This window comes from Pinus tabuliformis, chromosome 9, assembly GCF_031772625.1.
Source record: "Pinus tabuliformis cultivar Carrire ecotype Pingquan chromosome 9, CPIR1, whole genome shotgun sequence".
NCBI classification, from domain to species: domain Eukaryota; kingdom Viridiplantae; phylum Streptophyta; class Pinopsida; order Pinales; family Pinaceae; genus Pinus; species Pinus tabuliformis.
In genome coordinates, this window is record NC_142307.1 from 1,268,202,793 (window position 1) to 1,268,222,556 (window position 19,764).

The following is a 19,764-nucleotide window of genomic DNA, read 5'->3' on the forward strand; positions in this document are numbered from 1 at the left end:
ATTGGGGAGAATCCCTAATGGGCGACTGGTTCCTTTATCAAAACCCGATAGATTTCTCATCTCAGCTAAAAGCGCCGGGGAACCCAGTGCTTTCCAAGCAATAGAGGAAAGGATACTCACAGATGCCCCTTCATCAATGATGGTTCCAGCCATTACCATTCTATAGATTTGGACAATGATTCTGAATGGTATACTGGCTGGTAACCGGGGTCTGCCTAGTTGGTTCCAATCAAAGGATACAACCAGGTTGCTTGGTGGTGGGACCGAATACACGGCCGGATACGACCCTGACGATGTTCCTTCCTGCGATAAAGGAATGGGCACATTGCCCTGATGCTCATCAGAGTCTGTGTTGATGAAAAGAATCTGGACGGTGTCATCCTTATTCTCTTCAGTGAGGGTGTCATTTGAAGATGAGTCTTCAATGACGGTGTCATTTGAGGATGAAACCTCTGAAGGAAGAACCGGGTCAACTGCCGTTTCGACCTTTAGACTTTTGTCTGGTCTGGATTCAGTTAGTTCATTCTCAATGACCGACACTTCAGCTGACCACTTGAGCGGGCCAGCTGGATTTTCAACTATCGAGGGATTAGGCACGAGTTTTTGGTATCCAGGAGGAAGTCGTAACGGTGATACCGGACGATCTTCCAAAACTCTCTTCGCCTCATCTAAGAATGGACATCGGTGGATGGCATGATCGCCTTCACACAACATACAGGGTGATCTTGGTCTCCCTTTTTGTCCTTCACTCTCGCTAGTTGACGGATTGCAATCAACATGACTACTAGAGGTTGATGCTACCGGATTGTGCAACCTGGGGGACCAGTCCCTTAGTATCCGGGGAATACAAGGACAATCACGATGGAAGTGGGTCCCTTTGCAAATGACACATGGCGATTTAGGCCTGGTCGGTGCAGTGTGTGGATTTTTGTCAGATGTCTTTTGCTTGCCCCCAGTCGCCTTCGCCATAGGCCCCTTCTGCTTCTTTTCTTTCTTCTTCTTTTCCTTCTTCTCCATGGGAGGCTGACTTTTGCCGGCTCTACCTTGTGAAGATGAAGGATCAGAGGAAGAAATGTAAGAAGTGGAAGGCTGGTGGGCAGCTCTAGACTGGTCTGACTGTTGATTCGACTGCTCAGGATTTGTGGCGATTTGAACTACATTAGTTGAAAAGAGCCATACAGGTAGGCCAATTGTCAATCCTGGAAGTGACAATGTGGCCATATGAGGCGCACCAACATCTCCCCAAGAGGAGAAGGGATTTGGACTTCCACCAAGGTTACTTCCTTGGTTGGTGGGCTCCATACTTTTCAACTGAAAGATCAACGTGGGAATAACAGGTGATTATGTTTCGTTTAAAATAAATTTTATTAACGACGCTTTTAGACACAAACTTGCTTTTTCATGTTTTAAGAGTCGAGAAAAAGCTAAAGATGACTCTAGTCTCCTTCGATGTATTAACGAGCCCGAAGTGACAAATGCTCAGATGGACTTTTTCAGTTATAGAGTTTGAAAAAGGCCAAAAGAAACTTCTCTGGAGTTCTAGGCAGAGGGTGTGCCAAACTTTTCGCGAAACCACAGAATACGTTTTACGGTACGGGTGGTCGATCTTCGTGAATGCTGTGTTCACTGCATCGCGATCAGTAGGGCGGCCGACACGGCTTCCTATGGATAAAGGATAATTGCCTATAGGGGTCTCCCAATATATACGCGACGGTACGTGGGAGCACAAGTCCGTATTAGTGCCACCGACTCTCAGGAGGAATCACCCACCTTCGTAGAGATCGACAGTCACTATGTTTAACGACGCCGGAACACGTCTCTACCTAGACCTCTATTTGTTTGCGTTATGTTACAAAGCGTTGTTATGTAAATTGGATTTATTTTAATGTTGATCTTGCTTAGCAGTTTGCCTTTAAGGATCACCACGGGATGTATGTAACAAATTCCTGAATGCAGTCTAAGATGAGAAGCAAACTTTTCAATCTTTCAACTTTGAAAATCTTAACTACTGAGGAGAAGAAAGGCAAATCTTTTCACACAGATCATAGAGCACACACTAAATGAAAATTTTTCCTAAATCGTCAAGCAAACAGTCAAATGCAAAATGCACAATGCATGTATTTTATTTTCCCTTTCTTAATGTGGATGGGTTACAAAAAGAAAGTTGTTATATAACTTTGATTTCGATTTAGAGCGAAAGTAAACAAGCTTGTCCAAAATCAAAAGACACCTTAAGATTCACTTGCTTAATCACTGGAACTGCATGAAATCAAACCATAATGACGAAAGTAAATGACTGATCAGCTATGGACAGCAAACAAGCTAACTCTTTAGACCAGCAAAATGCTTAACACAGGTTCAGATCTAAGAGGCCAAAAGCAAGACTAGTTTATTTTCGTTATGGGAAATTGTAAATGATGTAAGAAATACAAAAGAACAAGTACAATTTCGTTATATAACAGAGGCAGAATGATGGCAAGTAAGGTTGGTTTCAGAACAGGTATAAGACTGGTAACTGGCTGCCAAATCTATAGTGAAAGCAGGCAAGAAAAAGGGAGGAAACCCCAACTGCCCTAGGCAAAATTGGGCCAATGCAGATGCTGCACAGCCAGTCTAGCTCTCAGCGCAGGTAGCCCCTTCGGGACCTGCGTTGCAAAGCAGGTAGCCTGTGTACTACCTGCTTTGGAAAACGAAAGTTGTGTTTTCTCAGTTTCCGGGTCACAATTTTCTCAAAAATGCACAGTTTTTGCTCAAATCAGAAGCAATCAGTCAAGCACACTCAAAGGGATGATTAGGAAGGTGAAAAGCTATCACTAAGAGCTTACAAGGATCCTTGTAGATCAGCTCTTCAAATCATGAACTTGCTCAGAAATGAGCTAGAGTAGCTGCCCTCTACTTCGCTTTTGATATAGTCAAAAGCTTTTCGATTTGGTACTCTTTTGTTCAGGAAATGAATAGCAAAATACTACAAACACAATCAAACGGATACGATCCCCAGTGGAGTCGCCAGTTTGTTGTAGGGAAAAGTATCCGACTCGGATGACCCTATCCCACTCTAAGGGTGATAGTTCCTTAGCAACAACTGTAAAACAAACTACTTAAGGTTTACTTCTTTATGAAAGCAAAAGAGAATGGAGAAATGCACTAACCGTTGCCTTGCGCTTAATGTCGAATCCAAACTCTTCTCTTTGGCCGCTTGCTCCTAGCTCCTTGTTCTTTTGCTTGCCCAGCTACAATGAGATCCTGCAAAATAACAAAGAAGGAAACTACAAGAGGCATGCAATCATAACTGGTTCATGGATTAGTGTAAACCAAACATGCAATCATCACAATATATTATTGAAACAAGAGCACATAGAAGAACCTCAATAGCTTTTATTAATGAAGAAGTAAAGGTTCTGGGAGTATTACAACCATTGAAGGCTCCAACCCAGCAACACCTCCCAGCAGAAAGAATTTCTCCTCTTCACCTCTCTCAAACAATCACCCAATAGCTCAATAGTGAAACCAATAGCATATCATTACTTTGCACAAAATTCCAGCCTCTTGAGCTCATAGGAGAGAGCTCAATATATAGATGAATTGAGAAAGGATGAGTCAGCTTGCAACTGATGTGTAGCTACCTTGTGTCCTATCTCTCTTCAGTTAATCTTTAGTTGATCTTCAGTTCTTGAGTCCACTTGGAGAACCTTGCTTCCACTTGGAGAAACAGAGCCTCTGACTCATCACAAGGCGAAATCCCTGATCCAAGTGTCATTTTTGGAAGATTCCAGAGCAATGACTCATTGTGCCACTTGTCCCATCTCGCTCAGCGCATGTGGCCTTTGTTCCACTTGCTTTGCAACGCAGGTACACCATGGAGCAACTGAGTTTCAGCGCAGAAACCTAGTGGAGCACCTGCTTTGATTTCAGGATTGCTTGTTTTTGAGTGTTTTCAGGTGGAGAACTGATCTGAGAGCTATTGGTTTGCTGACCTTGTTCCTCTAGGGGTAGGAACATCATGTTTAGGGAACTTTGGATCCCTTGGATTATTGACAATTCATGTCTGTTGCTGTAAGGCACAAATTTGTCTATAACACCCTGCCACCTGCCTATTTCATCACCTCCCACCTCCTTTCGTACTTCACCTGTGCGGTCATTCCCACGTCTGAGCTCTGTTGCATTACCTCCACCGGCTTCTTCCTTCATTGCCTCGGCGTCGTCCCTTCTTGATATGATATCTTTGCTGATAATCCCTCTGTCCTCCTTCATCATTACCTGACTGTCTTCTGCCTCGTCACCCACTCTTGCCTGATCCATATTAATTTCACTGATCGCCGCAGATATCACCCCGAACGAGGGGCATATATAGTTAAATAGTTAAAAATATATTTCAAAAAGACAAGTTACCAGATTCCGCCAAAAATAAAGAATATATAATTAAATAAAAAAGACAAATTACGAGATTCGACCAAAAATATAGAATATATAATTAAATATAAAATAGTTCAATATAATTAAATATAAAATATAAAAATGTTAAATAGTTAAAAACATGTATTCTAGAAAGGGCAAATTATCAGATTTTTCAAAAAAAATATATATTCTGTGCTAAATTGTGGCTTTAGTAGATAATGCCATTAAAATAACATCAAAAGTTTATGCTACTTTCAAACCCCTTAATACCATTAGAAATTATCTTAGATATGTTAAAGACCCTGTAACCCTAAAGACATGAAAGGGGTCTACTCAATCCCTTGTTCATGTGGGATTCCCTACCTTGAGGAAACATGTCACTCCATTAACCAAAGAATCCAAGAACATGCATCAGATATTAAGCACAACCATTCCCGTTCCTCAACTTTAGTTGAACATGTGGTGAAATCCAAACACCATGTCTTCATTGAGGATTCTCAGGCCATCGCTAGGGTTGATCACTTCCATCATAGGTAGCTTAGAGAGGTCATTGAAATTGAAAAATACGCTATTAATCTTAACGTGGAAGATGATTGGAAATTAAGTAGGAGCTAGATCTTCTTCATGAATTTATTATTATTATTATTATTATTATTATTATTATTATTATTTATTTATTATTTATTCTTTTACATTAACATGTATATCTTTTTTTACTTTCCTATTATAACATTCTCCAATATTTTAATATAATAACATTTAAAACTAATGGTTAACTAATATTAATCTTATTTTAAAAACTATTTGTTTACACACACATATAATTTTTTAATATTTATTTATAAATATATTTTATTTATTCCATTAATGTTAATATTAATATTAATTTAATTTAATTCAATTCAATATTAGTTATGACCTATTTTTCTATGTTAACATATATATATTTTTTGACTTTCCTATTATAATATTATCTAATATTTTAATATAATAATACTTAAGACTATTTGTTGATTAATATTAATCTTATTATAAATACTATTTATAAAAAAATAAAAAAAATTATGTTAAACTTATTTTTAATTATTAATATACATTTATAAATATATATTCCTTATTCTCTTACTTAATTTAACTTGATATTATTTTAATTTAAAAATAAAGTAACATAAAATAAAATAATAAATGATAATAAAAATAATAAATATATAAATATTAAGCAAAGTCTTTCGGTAGAAATCACATAAGAGAAATTTTTGGCAGACACATTTTGGACCAACAAGTGTGGTTCATCATCAGGACTAGATAAAGAGAAAAACCATGGCAAAGGCTTAAATAGAGAGCAATGTGGAGACATAATTTCAACTAACGACTATATTTGAACAATAATATTTCAATTATGATATTAATTTATTAATATATTAAAAACACATATTATTAAGTAATGACTATATTAAATGGCTAGTTTTTGAAAAATAATATTTAAATAGTGATATTAGTTTATTAATTAATGTTAAACTTATTTTTAATTATTAATATACATATATAAATACATATTCCTTATTTTCTTACTTTAATTTAACTCAATATTATTTTAATTTAAAAATAAAATAAAACAAAATGATAATAAAAATAATAAATATATAAATATTAAACAAAGTCTTTTAGTAGAAATCACATAAGAGAAATTTTTGGTTGACGCATTTCGAACCAATAAGTGTGGTTCATCATCAAGCCCAGATGAAGAGGCAGACCATGGCAAAGGCTTAAATAGAGAGCAATGTAGAGACATAATTCCAAGTAATGACTATATTTGAACAATAATATTTAAATTATGATATTAATTTATTAATACATTAAAACAAATATTATTAAGTAATGACTATATTAACCGTCAAGTTTTTGAAAAATAATATTTAAATAATGATATTAGTTTATTAATTTATTAAAAAATATTAATAAGTAACGGCTATATTAAATAGCTAGTTTTTGAAAAATTATATTTTAATTATTGATGCAACCATATGGCTGCTACACCCTCACACCTTATCAGGACTATTTCACCCTTATAAACCTTTAAATTTCATGCCCACATATATATATCGGAAGCGTAGTTTTGGTGCTTTTTCTTTAAAATTGGAACCACTTAAGCTATCGGAACCATTACACTATCGGAAATGGTTTTATATCGCTTTTAGCCTTAAAAACCCTGATCAACACTTTTTATTGAAATACATAGAAATGTGGGTAATACACGGGAAAACTCCGCTCCACACATATACCCAGATCTCAAATATTATAGGCCCGCCTCTATAAATATCGGCGGTTCCGTTCATCGCTAGACTTTCCGCCGTGCCACACCTCCAACCTTCGATAAGAGATCAACTGATCTCCATCGTTCAATACATCTTCGATCCAATGGTCAACACTGATCCTGAATATTTAAACGGTCGCCAATTCTCCACTATTGATCTGCGCATAGCGGATCTGATGGCCCATATCTTATTTCGGGCGGACAATTAATACGGGGATTAACTGCCCGATAAAGCGATTTCCCTATTCTCCCTCATGATACATGTCGAATGTTTAATGGAATCGGCCGACTGTCCTTCAATACAGCTTACGGCCTTTCATTCACCCAAAAACCACTTCATTGTTACGAAACCGCTTCCACAATCCAATGGTCATGGATGATCGTGATCTAATGGCTACGATTTAATTGCACGATCACAACTGCAATGTCCACTTGGTTGGCTCCTTCCACTCCAATGCACTGATATAATCAGTCTTTTGGACCCGATCTGGATACACACCACCCTTTATAAGATTTCAAATATGGATTTCGGATCTGGTCCGGTGTTTTGCAACAATTCTTAGTGTAAATGGGATTTTCGCTTGCGGGACCAAAACCATGTAAAAAGACTTCTCCGACCTGTATCAAACAATAATATTTAAAAGAGAGTCCCGAATTCTATCAAATATACGATTTAGGCGTTAATCATAACAAAATAAAGGAATAATCACCCAACCTAGATAACAAGGAAACAAAAGCAAAGCGAGGGTTTCTGTAGGCCCGATAATCAATCATAAACACAGTAATATCATTCATTCAACATAAAATGATTACAGAGTCTTGCCTTGGCTGATTACACAAATTAAAAGACCTCTGTTTCATTTACAATCCACACACTATTTAGCTCTCCTAATTCCTTCCTCTTTGGCCTGATTCTTCAATTAGTGGCCTATGTTCCAAATTTGCCCGTAGGCTTACAATTCCCTCGTAATCCTCTCTCTCTCTCCCCTCTCTATCTTTCTCCAGAAAAGACAGGAAAATACATATATGCCTAAGCTAACCATCTCCTTCCACAAATGAAGGACTTCACAATATTTTTAGAAATCACATCCTATTCTAACTAATCAATATAGCTAATTGGCTTGATCTCCACACAGGGAGGATCATTTTCCATTTCATTCCCAATTCTGTTTAGAATTAGGCAACAATTAACCACTTATATAATTTGAAATTAATACAATTAAACAACCAAGTCTTCCTCCAAACTTTCATTAGCCACAACATGTGACCACACCATCACATTGTTGGCTAGGTCTAGATGCTCCTGCATCAAACTCCCAAGGTTAAAAATAATCATGATCTCCTGATCATGTGCTTCTAATCTATGTCCTCCTGGATCCCATACTTGGTTAGGTAGTCTGTCCTTTGTTGTTGTTGTTGTTTGTTGTTTTCTAGGTCTCCATACTTTATGTTGCATTGCCCCACTAGCTATGCTCTCACTGTCTGTTGCTGTATTTTCCATATATCTTACTACTTTTTTCTCATCATCACAATTTATGCCAGAGTTCCCCACCTTAATTGGCAGTTTATCCTTACCTTCACCTGTACCTTTCTTCCAACCAATCTTCCTTCCTTCTTTTGTCCTATATTTACTTTATTGGAATGTTGTTGTATGAATCTCCACAACTCATCAATTTCTTTGTCCACTTCACTTCTTAGATGATGAACACTATCCTCCTGCAACTAGATGTGTTCTTGCATAAGAACATCATAATCCTTGTGCCAATATTTTTCCATATACAATTTTGAAATGTACAAATACCTTCTCCATTGATCCCCTACAATAATTCCAGTTCCTTCTTCTGGTTTCTCATTCATGGCTTCACCTCTTCTTACTTCAATTCTCAGTGTACCCGCAACTCCACAAATTCCTTGAAAACTAAGAATTCTTCCTGCTTTCTTAGATACTTGGAATACTCCTTCTAGTAACTTAATTTCTGCACCCTTAAGGATCAAGGCATCATACTTGTCTACTTCTAAAATGTCATATTCAGCCTCTTCTTCATTAATAACTCCCTGTAGCACAATAGTAATCCTATCACTATCATCTCTTGAACTCATCTCTAGTTCAACAATTCCATACTGTAGATTCAACATCATTCCATCTTTCTGAGACATTTTGATCTCACCCTTCCTTACTTCGATCTGATCTTTAGAATCAACTCCTTGTTTCAAATTGACTTCACATTTCCTTGTTCCTGCATACAAATATTCACCAGAATCAATTAATTTATCAAACACAAATGCTTTACCTTGTTTCCTCATTATGCCAACATTTCTGACATCTTCTTTCCCATATTTGTCTTCCATGACAACTTCATTCTCATTCAGTTCTGGTTGTGTAGTCTGATCACTTATTCTTTGGTTTCCTTGCCTCTTCTCCAAAAGACTTGACTCATGCCACAAATCTGCCATCTCATTTGGAATTTCTCCCAAGAGCTCTGCACGATCTTCACTAACTTCATTGTCTGCAACATCTATCTCTAGTCCTTCTTTACTCTAGCTTTCTTCAAGGTCAATAATCTTCAATAATTGTTTAATATCAACCTTCAGTAGCTATTCTCCTCTGGCTTCAGTCTTCAATAGTTGTCCAATATCTGCATAATTCACTACAGCTATGTTTAACAGCTGCTCTTTCCTCTGCATCACAAGATTGTGTGAATTTCCTTATTCTAACTTCTGAAAAATCATATCTTGGCTTTTCATTCTGCTGCCAGTTGCTATACTTCTGCTATACTTCTATAAGGAGAATAGGATAGGGTGTATTGCTTTTAATTTTGAGGTTATACATTATAAAATGCTTCTAGATTTTCTCAATCTTTCTCTAAGATTCTCTAGAGATGTTGCAACCCCAAACCTCACATCCATATAAGATAACAGGAGTGACTAAAGTTTCAAAGAGGAACTTCTTTCTATCCCACATTATGAGGTTTGTCATTTTACAATTATTTTCAAGACCAAAATAAGCTTTCCACCCCTCATTAATCCTTTTCTCAATGCTATAGTTCCAGTTGAGCTTGTGATGAATATAAATTCCTAGGTACTTGTAAGAAGACACTTCCTCCAAGTTACTATTGTCATACATAAAATTAGCGTAAGTGTCCTTCTTGGATTTGGTAATCACAACTTTTGTTTTATTAGTGTTAATAGTCATACCCATGGTAGAGCATAAATCCTTAAGAAGTCTAAGGATTTGTAAGAAAAGTAATCAATAAATAAAATAGGGTCAATAACAAAAAATGGGGCTGAGGTCCATTAAACAAATAGCAAAAACACTAAAAGGAGTTAAGAACGAATAGAATGATCAAATACATAAAAAAACATGAAGGATCAAGAAAATAAACTCTAATGAAGAATAAATCAACAACAAATACTATAAAAAGGACGGCAATACCTAGATAGAGAAACAAAAAAACAAAATAAATCCTAAAAAGGAGCCTAAAAAACTAGGAGGACATGGCAAAGGCCCAACTTCTACTAATATTCAAACTGTCATCTCTATTCAAATTATTGGGCCTTTTTTCAATTTCTAGGGCCTCCCTCAATTTATGATGATGGAAATGACTAGCCCTAGCAACGACTTGGGCCTCCTCAATGCTGATGTGATGCTTATATTTATTTGCATGCTCCGCCAAAGCAAACGAGTAGGTCCTGCCATGCTTGATGTCAATAACATGCTCACAAATCGTTGATTAATCGAGTGACCAGTCATAAATTTATTAATTTTTAACAGCTAATTTCTAATGGCTAATTCCTAACGACTAACTTTGGGACCAAATGTATCTCTGTTGTTTCAACTTTTGAATTGATTGATTTTTTCACCTATATCCCAAGTATGAATCACATTAGATGGTTTGAAAGGTTGACCAAATCTTAATAATGTGATTAATCTGAAAGACAATCTAATTATAAACAAATTAGTTAAATATAAAATATATATAGATAGTTAAATATAAAATATAAATATTGAAAATTAAATTTAAATATAAAATATATATAGACAATTATTTTGATAAAAACATCATATATTGAGGAATTTCAATAAAAGTAAAAAATTAGAAATAATATATTAATTTTTTTTATTAAATCTCATGCTTATAAATATAGAATATATAGGCATTTATTTTGATAAAAATGTCATATATTGAGGAATTTCAATAAAAGTAAAAAAATATAAATAATATATTAATTTTTTTATTAAATCTTGTGCTAATAAATATTGTGGAACATAGATAAAAGTAAAGTAATATTAAAATTTGTCTACATGGCATTTTTTTTATTAATTTCTTGATTTTTCTTTAGGAGACCACTTTTAGGTTGAAATTTCCTCTAATTAGTATATAGGGCATGCATTTTGAAGAAAATTGTAATCTTTCGATGAGGAACGTGGGGGTTATTTTGTTTGTACCCTAACATTTGAAATGCCCAAACCCGATTAGGTCTAGATTCAAGTATGAATGTATCCAACATATCCTAGCCTTGATAAAATCACATTTAGGATTTTCATATCCAACCACGAATAGAGCTAATATATAATCAAACTAATAAATAGAAACATTTTATAGAAACATAGATCTATCACCACTATTCTAACACTAAAGAAAGTACATAAAAACTCTCAAAATATAATAGAAAATTGTTATTTCTTGTAGACAAACCATACAAATCACTTTTCTTATAATCTTTAAATTTGTTTAGTTGTTCTTATATATTAGTGTTTTATATAGCATGTTACTAACTCATGCCTATAGGGTGCACAATAAGTCACAATCTTTATGCTTTACACTTTAGTGTTCAAGGTTTAAGTTTGAGTATGCATAGAGTAGAACTAGCAATTGCACCAAATGTTGCAAAGGAAATGCCGTAAGGAATAATTTCAAGAAGAATCCTACCATATAAAACATCATCGAAAATAAAAATTAGTAAACAAATTGTCATTCAGAACTACAAGATAAAAAGAAATCACTTACCTTTCCAACATAGATTGCCTCTTAATCTTCAAAGATGGTGTTTCAAGTTCCAATAGCAAATATTTGATATATTTTGAAAAAATACTAGTAAATGACATTAGATAAGCTAACTAAAATAACATTAATTCATGAAAAATATGATAGATAACAATATGATGACTATCTTTCCAAATCTATATTTGCATCAAAAACTCACGTATGTTTTATATTGGACTTCTACAAGCTCACATAGAAATTAGAATCTATGCAATTTTACTTGAACTCAAGACATACATCTCTTTGATTGCACTAGGAGCACCACTAACCAATATCAAGAGATTTCTACCTAATATTAGAATACCTATAATAGATTTACAATGCCCAAGGCTGCCACTTTTTCTGGCCCAAGATTGCTAGCATGACCGATAATTCAGTCACCATCCCACTCCACCATGTTAAAGACTTCACAAATAATTTGTTCGTCCATTGATAAGGACTCAAACATCTAAACCCATAATTGTATTATGCTATAAAGATCATTTGGAGCATTCATGGAACATAAACACCATGTAATTCTAGTAACTACAATGGTCATTGAAGAGCATCTACCAATGGGATCCTGTCCTCTATCAATAATATAGGAATCCATCCAATGGGTTAGCCTTCAAACCACTCCTCGTCGTTTCTCATCAGGCATTCATCTCATTTAATGGTCTTTAAAAAAGTAATTGACAAATAAACTCAAGAAGTAAAAAAGAAGGTGAATGTTAAGTTCAACAACATCCTAATTGCAAAAAGACCCAATAATTTGAATAGAGATGATGGTTAGAATATTAATAGAAGTTGTGTCCCTCTCTTGTCCTCCTAGTTTTTTATTTATTTATTTTATTTATTTTTATTTTTTATACTTTATATATATATATATATATATATAGATATAGATATATATATATATATATATTGGTATTGGCATCCTTTTTATAGTATTTGTTGTTGTTTTAATCTTCATTAGAGGTTTTTTTTCTTGATCCTTCATTTTTTTTAATGTATTTTATCATCATATTCATTCTTAACTCCTTTTAGTATTTTTGTTATTTGTTTAATGGGCCTGAACCCGATATTTTATTGTTGACCCCATTTTATTTATAGATTGTTTTTCTTTGGATATATATACATATATATATATATATATATGTTTTTGTTTTTTATTTATTTATTTTTATTTATTTATTTCTTTCTTTATATATATATATATATATATATATATATATATATATATATATATATAGACTTGTTTATATTTTGTTTTATTTTTCCATTAATTATTTTTAATTTATTTTATTTTATTTCCATTAGTTATTTTATTTATCAAACGATTTTGTCTAGATTAGGGTCTTCAGTCGTTTTTATAATTTTTGACTCCCCTCCTTGAAAGTTTGACTTTGATTATTTATTTATTTATTTTAAAAACTAACTGTTTAATATATCGGTTACTTATTAATATTTGTTTTTAATAAATTAATAAACTAATATCATAGTTTAAATATTATTTTCCAAAAACTAGTAATATTTGGTTTTAATAAAAAAAATTAAATATTATTTTTCAAAAACTAGCCGTTTAATATAACCATTACATATTAATATTTTAATAAATTAATAGACTAATATCATTATTTAAATATTATTTTTCAAGAACTAGTAATATTTGGTTTTAATAAATTAATTTAAATATTATTTTTCAAAAACTAGCCGTTTAATATAGCCGTTACCTATTAATATTTTTAATAAATTAATGAAATAATATCATTATTTAAATATTTTTTCAAAAACTAGCCGTTTAATATAGTCGTTACATATTAATATTTTAATAAATTAATAAACTAATATCATTATTTTTCAAGAACTAGTAATATTTGGTTTTAATAAATTAATTTAAATATTATTTTTCAAAAACTAGCCGTTTTATATAGCCGTTACCTATTAGTATTTTTAATAAATTAATGAAATAATATCATTATTTAAATATTTTTTTCAAAAACTAGCTGTTTAATATAACCGTTACTTAATAATGTTTGTTTTTAATATATTAATAAATTAATATTATAATTTAAACATTATTGTTCAAATATAGCGATTACTTGAAATTATGTCTTTACATTGCTCTCTATTTAAGCCTTTTCCATGGTCTACCTCTTCATCTGGTCCTGATGATGAACCATACTTGTTGGTTCGAAACGCGTCGACCAAAAAAACTATCTCATGTGATTTCTACCAAAAGACTTTTTTTTAAAAATTACAATGTCAAAGTGTCTGATTTTGGGTTAGAAAACTTGCTTATGAAAAGTGGTATGGTGAAATATGCACTTGAATTTTAGGAACTACGGGATATGTTTCCCCATATACGTTTCTTAATGTACATCAAATGTTATTCCCTAACATCATGACATCAGCAGCAGGAAATGGATAAAGCTACAAGTTTATTCCACGACATCTAATCACTTGATATAAATTTCACTGCAAATGAGTAATGAGTTTCGAAGTGTTAAGGGGATATTTTGATTCATAAAATTTTCATCCAAGATTGCAGTGTTAAGGGGATATTTTGATTCGAATTGTTTTTGTCACAACTATTTCTTCCAAGATTGCAGTGTTTATAGCATGATGGTGATGACGATGTCCTGCACATAATACATTAAATATTATTAGAAATGAAAAAACACATATTATAAATAATTTGATTAGGATATTTATAATCCCTCAAAGCAAATACCTACCCTTTGTGAGGGGTGTTTTCAACAGAAAGAGGCGTGATACGATGTCAAAGTAACATAACAGTAACACTAACCCCTTCATGTAGTTTGAAGCTCCATCCCGTAAAAGAATTGCATCATATACATAAAATCAAAGTAGACATATTTACCCTGGCCAGAAGGAAAAGTGATCCTAAATCACAAAAATGTCACATTTTTGCAAGGGAAACAATGTACTTGTCAGTTCCGTAGTGGAAATGAGTTCCTTCGTTGGGAAAAATTATCATATATTGATTCACCACCATCTAATTCTGATCATATTTCTCCTTGAAAAGATGTGTATGAGGTATGTTCACCTTCTATACTTCATATCTACTTGCAAGGCACTGAATTGGCACCTAGAGAATAAATTAAATTAGACGCTAATGAGAAAAGTGTATGTATCACTTGAATCTTAAAGAAAAGAATGGACTCTGAGGTTGGTTTACCTATCTTTATTTCACTTTGTAAGTTCTAGTTGTAGTTGTATAGGGATTGGATTCTGGTCCTAGTACTATATTCATGTATAACTCTCTTTGTATATTTGGGTCCAAGGATAGCTCTGCTTTACTAATTTTTTTCACCTAAATTGTATAATTGTCTTTTTTGTTCATTGGCTTGAGCCTCTGGGTCGTTGGCAGGGTTGATAGGTAGCTGGATTGAGTTCCTCCATCTTGAGCTTAGAAATCTTCCGTCGAACTCCTTTTCCTCTCGTGATCTAAGCGAAATGAATTGTGTGGGTTGCGGCTGGGGTTTTTAATAAGAAATAATGCTCGATCAAAAAATATAACTCGATCGAGCCTTTAACTCAAGTTAGAAAAAAACTCAATCAAGCTACTTTTAAGCACCTCAACAACTCGATCGAGCATCCTTTTTCACCAAACGTGCCCTCATTTCTCCAAAAAGTGTAACCCAACTCCATGCTATCACCCTATAGAATATATATCACTTTATTGATGTTATGGTATGGGAATAATATAATTTGTGACAACTAATCTAATGGGTTGTATTGGGACAATCTAGAAATGGTCCTTATTTTGGCAAATTTTGAGTCATGAAAAGTCTTACACAATTTTTGGGTCGAAACAATAATTTTTGTGCTCTATTACATATGATATTAATTTTTGCTATACACCAATGCTAATATTGTTCTTCTTTGATATCTTTCCAAGGAGTTATTAGGTGCATTAAATGAAGCTTGTATGTGAAACATATGGCCACAATAAGGTAATTGTTGATGTTTCCCCACACATACAATGGAAGTCTAGTTAGCACCCATTTGGTTTTAATAAAGCTTGGAATCCATTATAGAATTTTATAAGTATCATGAAGATTTCAAGATGGTTTTAGCACAGTGACTTTAGGGGTTTTAAGAATTATTAGCATTGATGCTATAAGGGTTATAAGCTTATTATCATGAAGGCCATAAGGGTTTTAGAGGCTATTCACTTACATACCATAAGGATTATATGTGTACATAATTTATTTGCATGGCTACCATAATGGTTACAAGTATTATAAGTAAGGTTACTGGCATGGGGAGCACAAGTGTTATATGAATTATTAGAACATCAACAATATGGTTTTTAGGGATTATTAGCACAATAATCATAAGGGTTATAGGGGATATTAGGAAGAGGACAATTGGAATTGTTAACACAAGGATCATGAGGGTCATATTGGGTATTAGCAAGTGGACCAAAGAAATTATTATTGTACAAGCCATGAGGATTATAAGGGCTATTAAAACAAGGATTCTAGTGGTTATAACATGTATAAGGTATCAATAGAAAAGGGATCATAGAGGTTATTAGGTTTAATAACAAATAGACCATAAAGATTATAAGGGCTATTAAAGATAAGGATTCTAGCTTTTATAACATGTATAAGGTATCAATAGCAAAGGGATCATAGAGGTTATTAGGTTTAATAACAAATAGACCATAAAGGTTATTATTATGGGGACAATAGTAGTTATAAGGCTTATTAGCACATGTACCTAGGATATAGAAGGATTATATGTTTATTAATACATAAACCATAGGAGGGACATGTCTGGGTTCAAATAGTTTTTTTTATCCTATGACATAGTTTTCTAACTAGTAGTACTATCATGATCCACAGAAAACCAATCTTAGATGCTTCTCATCCAATTTCTAATCAATGATTCCATTCCATTGGTTTGCTCCTTTGATGAAGGTGGGTCATATATTATGAGGTATATTAACCATTTCTATATTAGGTGCTTTCATTTAATATTTAAGAGAATTCTAATATGGATCAAATGCTAAATTGGATGTTAGACTACTATTGGTTATACATTTGTTCCCTTTTTTCACCTATCTTCTAAAAGGGTGAGCCTAGGAATTGTTCCTTCCCTTAAGGTTGGAAGAGCCTAACAATGTCATCTAATAACCCTCCCATACTAAAGCATCATAATTTGTATACAAATCATAAGCTAGGAAGATATTTGAATATGATGCATTTTTGAAGTACTTTGATGCTTTTAACATTGAATATGGTTGATTCTAGTACTCTTATGGTTCTTGCACCCATGATGCTTATCTCATATGATTATGTGAGTATGTGTTAGATATTTACTCCTTGGTACAACTTCCATCCATTGAGGGATTCTATGATGCTTCTCCAACACTCCATAGAGGAAGTCCATCCCACTTGATTATTTCAAAGGTCACTTTGACAGGGAATGTTGGGCATCTATTGAGGAAGGTTGACCTTGGGATGACTTGACACATTTGATGACACCCTCACTTACCTCTTGGACATTATTATTAAGAGCTAGAATGTTACCTTGAGAGTAGACACACCCTCGAGATGACAAGATGTCCATAGGTTACCATTGCACCTAGTTGATGGAAGTTGCCCTAGTTTTGAGGATGTTTGATGATGGTGATGACATGGAACCCCTTTTAAGGGGACAATACACTGTTCACCATGATGATGTCATATCCTAGTCTTGTGATGTCCCTTATCGATACTAGGAGTAATGACATGGGCACTTTAATGGATGAAATTGGGTTGAGAACGTCCTTGCTTGATGAGTAGGCATTGATTTAATGGGAACACAAATTTTGGGATGATATTTGTAGCACTTGAATCTAAAACATAACATGAATAATTTATGTAAAACAAAAATTATATATATATATATATATATAGAGAGAGAGAGAGAGAGAGAGAGAGAGAGAGATAAGGTCCAAGGCAATGTACTCTCTATTACACTCAATCTTATCTCTTTAATAGAGTTTCTTAATTAACCATCTTATTTTGATTAAAATTTAATTATGGTTTTGTATCAATTTTACACAAAGGAGAATAATGTATCTAGTATAAATCTCAATCTTCTTAGATGATTGTTACAAATTAATGATAATAAGAAGGGTAATTCCTTGATGTCAAAATAAAGGATCATATTATGGTAGTGGCATAAATCAATAATGAAGTATCATCCTATTTCTTATGAGTTTTGAATGTGAATGTCAAATAACCATTCTAATTTAGAATAATGGATGAAAATTTATTTTCTCATGAAAATTGTATCATAGAAAATTTCAAGTTTATGCTATTTGTTGAAAGTTTTTTTATTATTATTTTCACTCTATTTTATCTAAAATCACAAATTTGATGTCTGAAATCTTCATAATTCAAGTACATTAGAAAATTTTAAAGACGTTGAATCCATATTTAAAAAAAAAAAAATTTAACCCACACACATCTTTTTTCCATCAAATTTTGACCCAAAACTTCGAAAAATCTAATAATTAGACAACGCCAAAATTCCATATCATACCCCTACTACCCACGGATCATAATATGGTCATTATGGATGAAGTGCATACCAACCACGAAGTAAGGATTTAAATAATGGTTAGCTAAATAAATTACTATGCTCCTCGAGCAGAGTTACCAATAGGAAGGGACGATTGTATCGATCCAGAAGACACTTTATCACCGTATTCAAGACACAACAGATTATATTAAAGCCAAATGATGCATATAATGTTGCAGTAATGGGTAACGAGTAATGATTCCCATGCTCAAACTACACCCGACGGTAATGTAATGAGTAATGATTCCACACTCAAACTAAACCTGATGGTTGACGGTAATGTAATGAGTAATGATTCCACACTCAAACTAAACAACCATATAAAGACAACAATGCAATGTTCAATTTCTGTGCACGACGACATTATTCCAGAAGACTGCTTTTCTGCCTCAATTTCAGATAATGAAAAAGCAACCACTTCAATTTCTATTAAGGTAAAAGCAGCCGCTCCATCCTCCTTCCAAGGGTCATTCCATTTTTTATATAAAACTTGGATTTCAGTGGCTGGTTCTGTCATTCCAGAGCTGGTTTTATTGTTCATATCAAGCTTTCATTGATTTTTCTTTTAGCATGCCATTTTCGTCAGTTTTATACGCCGCCTCCTTTTATGCCTCTCTTCTATGGCAGTTAATTTATGTTGTTTGTGTTTTCTTATATTTATATTCTGCAATGGAAATGATATTTTTCCTCTTATTTCTTTGTATGGTTGCTTTGCAATATCTTTCAATCTGTTTAGTTGTTCTTATGTATTAGTGTTTTATATAGCATGTTGCTAACTCATGCCTCTAGGATGCACAATAAGTCACAATTTTTATCCTTTACACTTTAGTGTTCAAGGTTTAAGTTTGAGTATGCATAGAGTAGAATTACATGATGGTAGGGAGATGGAGGGCATCTAAAGACCTGTGGGTTGGTTTATGTTTATCTTGGAGTCTAGGTGTTGCATAGTGTGTTGCATAGTGTGATGCTTATTCATAGCTTATTCAATTTTTTGCAATCTTATTTAGAATTATTTATATATAAGATATTAGAGGTGTGTCTATTTAAAATTATATATAGAAAAACATACTTGTAAATTTAGTAAATTTAAAAGATAAAATTATCAATATTTAATTAAATAAAATCATAAATAAATATCTATCAAATTTAATTCAGTTTTCAATTACTTTACTTAAATTAGAACTGAACCAATTAATCTCCACTAAGGACACCAAACACTTTTATGTAGATATCACAAAAAATAGTATGAACGAAAAGAAGTATTGATCTCAATAACATATAAAATTATAGTAAGAAATAAGTATTAATACTACTAATAAGCAAAATAAATATATGAAACGTACTTGTAAATCCAATCAATTCTAAAAAATAGATTATCAATATTTAATTAAATAAAAATCATAAATAAGTATCTATCAAATTTAATTG